Below are 11,500 nucleotides of genomic sequence, written 5' to 3'. Positions count from 1 at the left end.
ACCTTGCGGAGATCAGTACATGGTCTAAATGTACCATCTGGTTTCGTAACCAGCAAACAAGGAGAAGACCAACTAGAAGCACACGGCTCAGCAATGTTATTCTCAAGCATATACCTAACTTCTGCCTCTAAATGCTCTCGTTTGTCCGGAGACATGCGGTAAAAACGCTGTCGTACCGGTTTAGCATCACCCACCTCAATATCGTGTTCTATAAGGTGGGTGCGAGATGGAGTGTCTCCAAACAGGCAGGGGTAGTTTTTAACTAGATCGACCAACTCTGTGCGCCGCGGTTCGGTTAAATGACCCAGCATTCCACCCAGATTAGCCAGTGACTCTGAATTCTTAAGCCATCCTCTCAACAGACCATCATCTGGGGAATACTCCTCTTCAACCTTAACCCCCACATCCAGAGATGGTGATGGGTGACCCACTGTCACCACTGCAGCATCTGAGGAAACAGAACAAACCACACCTGGCACAGGTTTACGGGCAAAATACGGTTTTAGCAAGTTTATATGGCAAAACTGCACGGACTTCTTCCGGTCAGGGGTCGCTATCAAATAGTTGAGGTCTGACAACTTCTTGGACACTGTATAAGGGCCAGAGAACTTGGCCTGAAACGGGGAGCCAACTACAGGCAGTAGTGCTAAAACCTGATCCCCAGGACTCAACTCACAACGTTCTGCACGTCGATCATAGAGGCTTTTCATTTTAGTTTGAGCAGACTGTAGCTTTTCTCTTGCCATTTGATTAGCCCGATACAAGCGGGGTTTGAAACCATGGACATAGTCTATCAAACTTGACGGGGCCTCCCTGGCTTGCCAATCCTCGTGTAGGGTGGCCAACGGGCCCCTTACATTGTGACCAAAAACCAGGTCATTAGGGCTAAAACCTAAACTCCCCTGTGAAACCTCCCTTGCTGCCAGCATCAACCAGGGTAACCCTTCTTCCCAGTCACGTTCCAACTCCGTACAATATGAGCGGAGGAGAGACTTCAAGGATTGGTGGAACCTCTCAAGTGCTTCCTGGCTCTGAGGATGATAGGCACTTGACTGTGAATGTTTGATATTCAACTGCTGTAACACCTCGGCAAACAACTTTGAAGTGAAGTTAGTCCCCTGATCTGACTGGATGATCTTCGGGAGACCAAAAATAGTTATAAATTGTGTCAGCGCTTTTACAACTGACCTGGTGGTGATATTAGGCAGCAGGATAACGTGTAGCCTGACACATGACTGTAAGCAAAAAGTTGTTCCCTGCTTTGGAGCGTGGTAATGGTCCAACACAATCTACAATCAGATGCTCAAATGGATTACCAACAACTGGAATTGGATACAGAGGCGCAGGTTTAATGACCTGATTTGGTTTGCCAGTCAACTGACAAGTGTTGCACGTTTTAATGAAAGCAGCAATGTCTTTCTTCAGAAGTGGCCAGTAAAAATAACGGCCAACCCGATCATATGTTTTCTTCACACCTAGATGACCTGCAATGCCATCATGAGCAGTCTGAAGCACAGTGAGTCTTAACTTACTGGGTAACACAACTTGCACAACTTCCTCACCCACAAAACAATCTCCCTGGGGAACCCACTTTCTCACCAACAAACCGTCCTGGAGAAAATAACCACGGGCTGCACTTCTGAACTCCTCATCCGGTAGAACATGGCTGTACAGAGCCTGAAGGGTGGGATCGTTCTTTTGCTCTTTCCCAAGGTCGCTACAAGACAAAGGAAAGGTAGGCACAGGAAATACAGATTATTTTTTCTTATCTTTTGTAACGTCACACACATTACGGCTGGTAGCACGTGTTACTGCGCCGGTGGCAGGCATCACAGAAGGGGTTTTAGGGAACTTGGCACCTTCTACCTGGGAGATTGGAGACCCAGGCCATACCCGATCACCAGCCATGTCATTTCCCAAGATGATCTGTATGCCCCCCATAGGCAGAGAAGGACGCACTCCCATGACCACTTCCCCTTGCAGCAGAGTGGAGATTAATGTCAGTTTATGCTGTGGAGCAGAGAAGACAGTTAATCCCATCCCCCGGACCTCAATACTGGAACCGGTGTCTGTCTTAGGAGAGAAAGGTAACACAGAACCAACAATAAACGAGTCCAACGCCCCTGAGTCCCTTAATATCTTTACCGGTACCTTCTCTTTACTCCCGACCAGTGAAACAAAACCATCAGACACAAAAGCTTTATAACCAGGGTCTATCTCCACATGTTCACTGACAGGAGCCTGAATTACCGATTCAGATAAGGAGGACTGAGTGTATTTCCGCACAGCCGCAATGACATTTTCCCTTTCTACTGCACGTAATGATGCCACAGCCCCAGACGCTTTTGCCGACACAGGCCCAGGCTTTCTCTTCCACTCAGGACAATCGTTTCTCCAGTGTCCTTTATTAAAACAGTAATTACAGATACGATTGGGGTCAAACTTACCCCGATTCCCACGGTCAATCCTAACTGGAAACTTATCTTTTCCTTCTGAAACACCTTTACTGAAGTGAGCCCCCGCACTACTCTCTTTGTATCCCGCATCTCCACGACCACGGCTTTCGCCAAAAAACACTTTATGGGTCAGAGTAAACTCATCTGCCAGCTTGGCTGCCTCTGAAACTATGTTTTTTTTCTGCTCATTAATGTAGGTAACAACACGGTCAGGCAAGTTATTTTTGAATTGTTCAAGCAAGATAAGCTCCTGCAGATCTTCCAGAGTTTTTACCTGTGAGGAAACACACCAACGGTTGAAACTAGAGGTTAAATCACGAGCAAACTCCATGTGTGACTGCTTCTCTTTTCTGAGTAACCTAAAGCACTGTCGATATGCTTCAGGTACTAACTCAAATGGCTGAAGTACAGCAGCTTTCACCAACTGGTAATTGCTACTGTCTTCAGCAGTCATGGCAGCGAAAGCCTCCTGGGCCTTTCCAGTGAAGACACACTGAAGCAGAAGGGTGCGCTCAACATCAGACCAGTCTCGTGCCTCTGCTAGACGCTCAAATAACACAAAGAAAATGTCTGGGTCCTTTTCGTTGAACCTCGGAACTATCCTTAAATTAACAGCAATATCAAATGCTTGATTTGCAGGAACCTGACCTACAGTCTCTGCAGCTCTCCTGGTCTCAAATGGAAGCTTACCTTCACTCATCAGGTCCAATCTGTAGCGCTCCAAGTCTAGTTTTTGTCTAGCCATCTCTGCTTCCTGAATAAGGGCATTTTGTCTCAACTTTTCTACCTCCACATCACGTTCCAAGTGTAGCATTATAAGCTCCTTCTGTTCTTTAAATGACAGTCCAACCCCAAGTCCAGACAGGACTGGAAACACACCTGAAACATTACCCGACTCAATTGACTGTTGGGAGGTAGGCCCCAGAAAGACAGACAAAACACTTTTTTCCACTAACTGTGCCTTTATTTCTACCAACAACCCCTCTTTATTAAAACAATTTGGAAGTTCAAGATCGTAATGGTCAGCCACTCTCAAAAGCTGATCTTTTTTATAAGTACCCAACAAATCCTCATTTGGGGACTCAACAAAATCTTCAATAGAAGCCATTTAACTGTTGACTGACCAAGGCAAGGTGTTTCCAGCTGTAACTGATAGTGAAAGACAGTTTTACATATGGAGACCCCACTCCTCTGGCTAACTACCTTACCAAATGCTTACTGACTCACTCAACCCTAGTCTTCGTGTAGAATTGTGGTAGGATTTTAAGCACAAAAGCCCAGTGACCCAGTTAATTCTCAGCAATTGAAAATCACCTAGGCAGTCATGGAGTGCACCCGAGCAAATGCTCTAGCCACTTACTACACAAAAACAACAAACAAAAACAAAAAAGGTTCAATGGAGACAGCTTGTGTCTCATTGCTTATACCTAACAGGAATAAGAGTTCCAAACATTTGACAGCCTTTAACACAAAACAGCAATACCGGAAAACATAGCTTGCCTTGGACAGAAACACAACTGTGAGTAAGACCAGTTACTTAGACAGAGTAAGATCAACCTGACCTATTTACCCCTACAAAACTCAGAGTCAACCAACAAGCTGTGTGAACACTCCCTGACTGAAATAGGTCACCATGTCCTTTATCCAGCACCGGAAATTGTCCCGGACGAGCCCCCACTTGTTACAACCTGTCTTAAGGCTGGAACAATTAGGGAGGCCACACAGAGTTAATTTCCAAATATATGTTTATTTAATAGGTTAACACAAAACACCTCTGATAAATAGTGTATGTCGGAATCAGAGTGTCAGTAGTGTGAGCAGTGTGTGGGTGTGTGGAAGGGTGTTGGAGCATGTTGGAGGGTGCATCAAACCTAACACAGGCTGTAGGCTGAGGTTGCTGCAGCATGCCAGGATCAGATTCAGAGAGTGATCCTTGCAGCTGGGCAACCTTTATACCTGTGTGGCTCCGCCTCTATATGGGCGGGCACAAACAGGACGACACTCCCAGTACCTGCCAGAGGACAGCAAGGCAGGGAGCACAGCCAGGCAGAAAGGGGGAGGGGTCGTCACAGTGCTCATATGGAGTTGTTCTTGAAAAAATGTGACAATTTTTTTGACTATCAACTCAGCATTGAACGACACACGGACAAAGTTAGGAACTAGGTAGTGAACACAGTGGAGCATTTAGCAGTTAAAGAGAAAGTTATTTCCCTTAGTGGTGGAGACCAAAACGGAGCTAAAATGAGAGATATAATTGGATGGAAATACAACTAATAGAATAGAAATGTGTATCCAGGCGTTTGTTTGGCATCTCGTTTATTCAATTTAAAAGTTGATATTATGTCAATGTTGTGTTCAAAGCCTGTTTCTGCTGCCCCCAAGTGGCCAAAAAGTGCAATTCAGCTTCAGAATAATACATTTCACTGGTGATATTTGTAAATGGTATTAATTCCTGCAATAATGTAGTCAGTCGTCACCTTTAAGGGTTTACACTTTTGATTCAGTAATTATATAATTACATGCAATACTCATTTATATATAATTGTCTCTGAGGGGGGGGGGGGGGCGGGTCATTTAAGTATGAGTGAAAAAATTATAATCAGTACATACCGTAGATTAATTATTAAAATGTCTGCATCACTAACATGGACTTTGCTGTTGACAAAACCTGAATGAACAGGCACTTGAGCTGTTTAATGTCCTGCCATAATCACCATGATATATTAAACATAATCGGTAATGCTAATAAGGTCATTAGCTAAGGTAATTAGTGCGGTCATTAGGAAATATTTTATATGGCAACGTACTTGTTGTTACATACGCACGAGTGGAGTTATTAGCCATGGTGGGATACAAAAGGGTCTGTTTTGATTAAATCAGGCCAGTCAATTCAGAATTTCCAAAGAAAAAAACCTAATGTATTTTCTAAAAGACTCCAAAATGTAATAGTCAAGGTCCAGAGGAAACAACTGCTTTTGTTTTCTGATGCTCAGTCAGCCGTAAAACTCTCAACGTTTTGACTCTCAGAAAAATCATCAAACAAAAAAACAGCACGGATATTACCCTCGGCAGGAATCCACTGTTTCTGTTGCCTTTAAAGCTTGGTGTACTCTAAAGTTTATCTTCTGTTGTTCAAGGGAAAGAACTTTAAAGCTTTTCAATACCTGACAAATTAAGTCGTGTTCACATCGTACGGGAATTGCCTCCAGCTCAAAGCAGCAACCTGGGCAAACGTGTATTGTTAACTCATTTGAGGAAGTGAGTACACTCGATTGACGTCTGCAATGCATGTGGTTAGTGAGCCGTATTAGATCAGCAACTTTCTGAAGCTGTTACACCAAATGCAATAGTCTTTTTTATTGTTATTGTTATTGTCCACATTGTTGTGGAAACAACCAGGGGCGGGGCAGACACTGATGATGGCGGGCAAAATACACAAGGGGAGGAAGAAACAGGGCCTGAAATGAAAGACAAGAGGTAAGTACAAAAATAAAACAGGAAATGGAAAACAAGACATGACAATAAACAGACATGACCAGACGTGAAAAAACATGAAAATGACAGACATAATACATAAACATAACTAACACATTTAACGAGACACAACAGTAACAACCACATGGTCAGTGTTTCTGTCAAAGTTCAATGAGTTATCTTATGGAATAAAAATATACATTCAAGGAATCTAATTGTAAGGCAAGGCAAGGCAATTTTATTTATATAGCACTTTTCAGCACGTGGCGATTCAAAGTGCTTTACAAAATAAAAACAAAATACATTTAAGAACAAATACAGCATAAATACATTATTAAATTGCATTTAAAAACAAGCATAAAAAGCAAAGATAATGAAATAAAATAAATAAATAAACACAGCAGGTACAGAATACATGACTAAAAGGCATACTGTAGTGTGAGTATGAGCAGCTCAATTAAAAGCAGCGGCAAATAGATGCGTTTTTAGTCTGGATTTGAAAATAGGAAGTGTTTCAGCGGACGTGCATGTTTGGGCAGTTTGTTCCAGATTGTTGGGGCATAATAACTAAAAGCTGCTTTTCCATGTTTGTGGTTATTCTCGGAACAGAGAGCAGACCCGACCCAGAAGACCTGAGACTCCTGGATGCTTCATAGTGATCGAGGAGGTCGTCTATATATCTCGGTCCTAAGCCATTTAGTGATTTAAAAACTAGCAGTAGTATTTTAAAATCAATTATTTGACAGACTGGAAGCCAGTGTAATGATCTCAGAACCGGAGTGATGTGATCCACTTTTCTAGTGTCAGTGAGTACTCGAGCAGCAGCGTTCTGAATCAGCTGCAGCTTTCTGATAGATTTTTTAGTGATCCCTGTGAATACACTATTGCAGTAGTCGAGTCTACTGAAGATAAAAGCATGGACAAGTTTTTCTAAATCCTGCTGCGACATTAATTTTTTAATCCTTGATATATTCTTCAGGTGATAGTATGCAGACCTAATAACTGTTGTAATGTGACTGTTACAATTCAGGTCTGAGTCCATCACTACACCCAGATTTCTTGCTTTGTGAGTTACTTTGCCGCTGCGACTCAAGTCTAGTGCCTTTTTAATGTTATTTTTCTCCACTCTACCCTGTCTCACCTGGAGAGTAGGGGGAGCTACGCACGGATGCTCTTCGTGGACTTCAGCTTGGCATTTAATACCATCCTCCCTGACAGACTGGTGACCAAGCTATCAGTCCTGGGAGTATCCCATTCCTTGTGTCTATGGATTAAGGACTTCCTGTCTGATCGCCCCCAGAGAGTGAGGATAGGCACCCACACCTCCACGTCCCTCAGTCTCAGCACCGGGTCACCACAGGGCTGCGTGGTGAGCCCCCTACTATACGCCCTCTACACCTATGATCTTGTCCCCGCCCACACCAGAAACTCCATCATATAGTTCGATGATGATACCACTGTGGTGGGCTGCATCTCAGGGGGTGACGAGACCGCGTACATGGACGAGGTGGAGCAACTGTTAGCGTTGTGCAAAGTAAACAACCTGCAGCTGAACAAGCTGAAAACCCAGGAAATGATCATTTACTTTAGGAGGAAGAAGACCGACATGCAGCCCCTGTACATTGATGGAGGCTGTGTGGAGAGAGTCTCAGTGATCAAATTCCTGGGCGTTCACCTGGAGGAGGACCTGTCCTGGAGGACCAACACCACGGCAACCGTCAAGAAGGCACAGCAGAGACTCTACTTCCTGAGAATACTCAAGAGATACCACCTCAGACAGGACCTGCTTGTGTCCTTCTATCGCTGCGCCATGGAGAGCATCCTCACCTACTGTATCTGCATGTGGTTCCTCAGCTGCACAGCCGCAGAGAGGGGTGCGCTCCAAAGGGTCATCAACTCGGCCCAGAAGATCATCGGTTGCCCCCTCCCCTCCATGGAGGTACTGTACGGCTCTCGTTGCCTTAAGAAGGCAGTCAAAGTCCTCAAGGATCCACACCACCCGGGTAACAAGCACTTTTTTTTTTAATTATTGAAGTTAAATGCATCAATCTGCTGCACTTTGAGAGCAACATGAAGAGATCTATACATCTCTCAACATCCATATGAAACAGAACTGTAAACAGATGTACTTTTTCTTTATGGATATTTTACTAATCACTCCCCTTTTAAACTGTATTCTTGTTTTACTGTCATATAGTATTTCATACCTGTTTTTCATTTATTCTCTTATTGTTTTATAGCCTAACTATAATGATCATATGAAGGTGTGCCTCGGAAATAATTGTTTACATAAATGGTGATCAAACTGTTTTGACACTAAAGTTAACTATCTAAACACTGAGAGAGTCCTTTACCTCACTGAGCTGACGTTATCTGACAGGAGAGGACTTTCCTTTCACTTAGTTGTAGAAAAAGCTTCTAATATCCGTTAGCGCAGCAACAACAATCTTGCTCTCTCTCTCTCTCTCTCTCCCTCTCGCTCGCTCACTCGTGCGCTCGTGCCACACACACGGAGCCGAGCTTGAATGAAACACCCAGAAGTAGGCTACTTGTACTGTAGCATATCATTTTCGAATCAATCATTTTTTAAATTATGAATTTCACATAAAAAATCCATACTTTTCTTGGGGTTGCTTAGCAGTTGCTAGGCCAATTGTTGGTGTTGCTGTAGCAACTGCAAGCTACGACTGACGCCGCCCCTGCTGCCATGAGACAACTCAAAATTAAGTTTCCAAAATCCGACACTGAGGTGGTCTTAACGTACCGGCAGATGACAGCGCTGTGTGTGTTTCCCGCAGCCAGACGCTACAATACTAATTGTGGGCTTATCATGTTGATTCGGCCACAACAGAAAAAAGAAAAACAAACTCTCGCTCTCTTCAGAGGGGCAGGTCAGCCAAAAGGCCAAACGGGCCGTTTGCCCGGGCAACATTAGCCCGTACATGCGCACGTCCCTGGTCTAGGTTATGCTTTTTTAGGAGCGGTTTAATTATTGCAGTTTTCAGGGCCTGTGGAAATACACCTTTTTGAAGAGACTTGTTTACTATGTGTAGTATATCTGAGGCCAAGCAATGAAAAACTGTTTTGAAAAACATACTGTCGGGATGATATCGAGGCTACAGGAGGAGGATTTCAGATGTTGGATAATTCCAGGTCTTTAGCATTTATCAGATGGAATTGTGACATGGTGTCTGAATTGGTTTTAGGTGGACATAGCGACAACACATTTGCTGTACCTGATACAGAGGCACTGACTGCCTGTCTAATTTGCATGATTTTGTCAGTGAAGAAGGAGGCAAAATCATTGCAGGTCCTGGTGGATAGAAATTCTGAGGCTATCGACACTGGGGGGTTTGTTGGTCTGTTGACGGTAGAAAACAAGGCACGTGAGTTGTTTTTATTTTTGGTAATGATGTCAGAGAAGAACGATTGTCGTGCCTTTTTTATTTCCTGATTATAGAAACCGAGTTTCTCTTTATATATTTCCAAGTGAACCTGGAGATTTGTTTTTCTCCACCTGCGTTCAGCTTTTCTGCACTCAGTTTTTGCTGTTCTCACAGTCATGGATTTTCTCCATGGAGATATTTTCTTGCCAGATACTTCCTTTATTTTAATGGGAGCAATGGTATCCATGACATTTGTTATTTTAGAAGAAGAAAAAATCTGAGCAAACATTTCTTGTGCATTTTCAGTTAAGTGACATCTAGTGGTTACCTCTTTCTTAACAGTTGTATGGACGGTAGAGCTCTCAAAGAAAACACAGGAATGGTCTGAGAGCGCAACATCAGTCACCACAAGCAGAGATGTTCAGATCCTTTGATACAATTAAGTCCAGGGTGTGCCCCTTATTGTGCGTCGGACCCTTGACATGCTGAGTCAGTCCAAAATTGTCGATAACACAAAACAGTTATTTAGCCCCTCTGTCCTCAGGGTTGTCAACATGGATGTAGCTCTTTTCACGACCCAGACACAGGTCGATTCTTTAAAACAGGCATTTATTTCTTGGAGTTTTCATCCTATAGCCTCCCCTCTTCCGTTACGCCGTGAGAACTACAACACCGAATGACACGTATACATAGCCAAACATATTAGCATATTGTGCTACACATATGAATGAAAATGAAAACATAAAACAAATACCTCGTTGGCCGCTTGTCGTGAAAGGAGATTAATCTAGTTCCTTTTCTGTATAACTTTGTCACAGACTTCTTGTCACATTAAACTTTGTCACAGACTTCAGCAGAGCTTCAAACAAAGACGTCAACCCACGTTGAGTTGTACAGTGTAACAAACAAACACGCAGTACCAGCACATGAACAAACATTAGTTCCTAGGCACGAGAAACACATACGCATATCGGTTTAACATGTAAAACAAACTGTATTAAGTCATGCTATATTTAACGATTATAAAATAACATTAAATAAAGTATTTATTTATCTAATTGAACTATGACATTAATTGTGTTATTCTTTTTAATTAAGGCAACTTCGTTAAGTCATTTACAATGGATATTAAAACAACAACGCCAACAATGATTAAACGGTCAAAGTCAATACACACTATAGACAACAACTGTAGTGGAAATTGCACAGTATTTGGGTGGTCTGTAGATGTTTAGGAAAAGAGCTCGAAAGGAGCATTTCAACTGAAGGGCCACATATTCAAAAGAAGCAAAGTTTCCATACATAGTCTGCTGAAATAAGTCATTAAACAAAATAGCTACTCCACCCCCTTTCTTATGTAGTCTTGCCTGACTCATAGAATTAAAGTTGGGAGGAGTTGATTCTATAAGAACAGCTGTGCTGTTGTTTTGGTCGAACCAAGTTTCAGTTAAAAACATACAATCCAGGTTGTGCTGGGTGATAAAATCATTGATTAAAAATGATTTACATTACATTGCATTTAGCTGACGCTTTTATCCAAAGCGACTTACAATAAGTACATTCGACCAGGAAGACACAACCTTGAAGAAAACAGAATCATATAAGTACATCAGGTTTCATAGAGCCAAACATTTCAAGTGCTACTCAACTGGCTTTAAATAAGCCAGTCCTTTATTAGTATATAAGTGCTTTGTTAATAATTCTTCATGAGTAATATAGTTGTCTTTGTCACATTTTATTTGGCATTAGAAAATAATTATGCACATTTACAGATATTTCACATGATATGAGTGATAACACGTGTTATAAGGGCTATTTTGCACAATAGGTGTGCCTTGAGATTTTTACTTGTCCTTTGGTGTGCCTTGGGCACAAAAAGTTTGGGAACCACTGGTTTAGACCCTCCAGAAAAACGCGATTCTGCGATCACAGAATTTACCGCAAAATGGCGCAGATTTTTAAAAAGCTGCATATTTATCAAAAGGCCGCATAATCCCCGCATTTTTCCACACAAAGTTGAGAAGAAAAAAAAGTTAACTCGTCTTGACGTGAAGTGATGATGATGATGACGCGACGTCATCAGCTCGCGCATCACAGAAGGTAAACAACATCGTAGAGCTCACACAGAGAGAAAACACCAAGATGAAAAAATCGAAACCATCTCATTTACCGACGAACATTTCT

This window comes from Gymnodraco acuticeps, unplaced genomic scaffold (assembly GCF_902827175.1).
Source record: "Gymnodraco acuticeps unplaced genomic scaffold, fGymAcu1.1, whole genome shotgun sequence".
Taxonomy (NCBI): Eukaryota; Metazoa; Chordata; class Actinopteri; order Perciformes; family Bathydraconidae; genus Gymnodraco; species Gymnodraco acuticeps.
The sequence above is the reverse complement of the archived record's forward strand: the minus strand, read 5'-3'. Positions refer to the sequence as shown.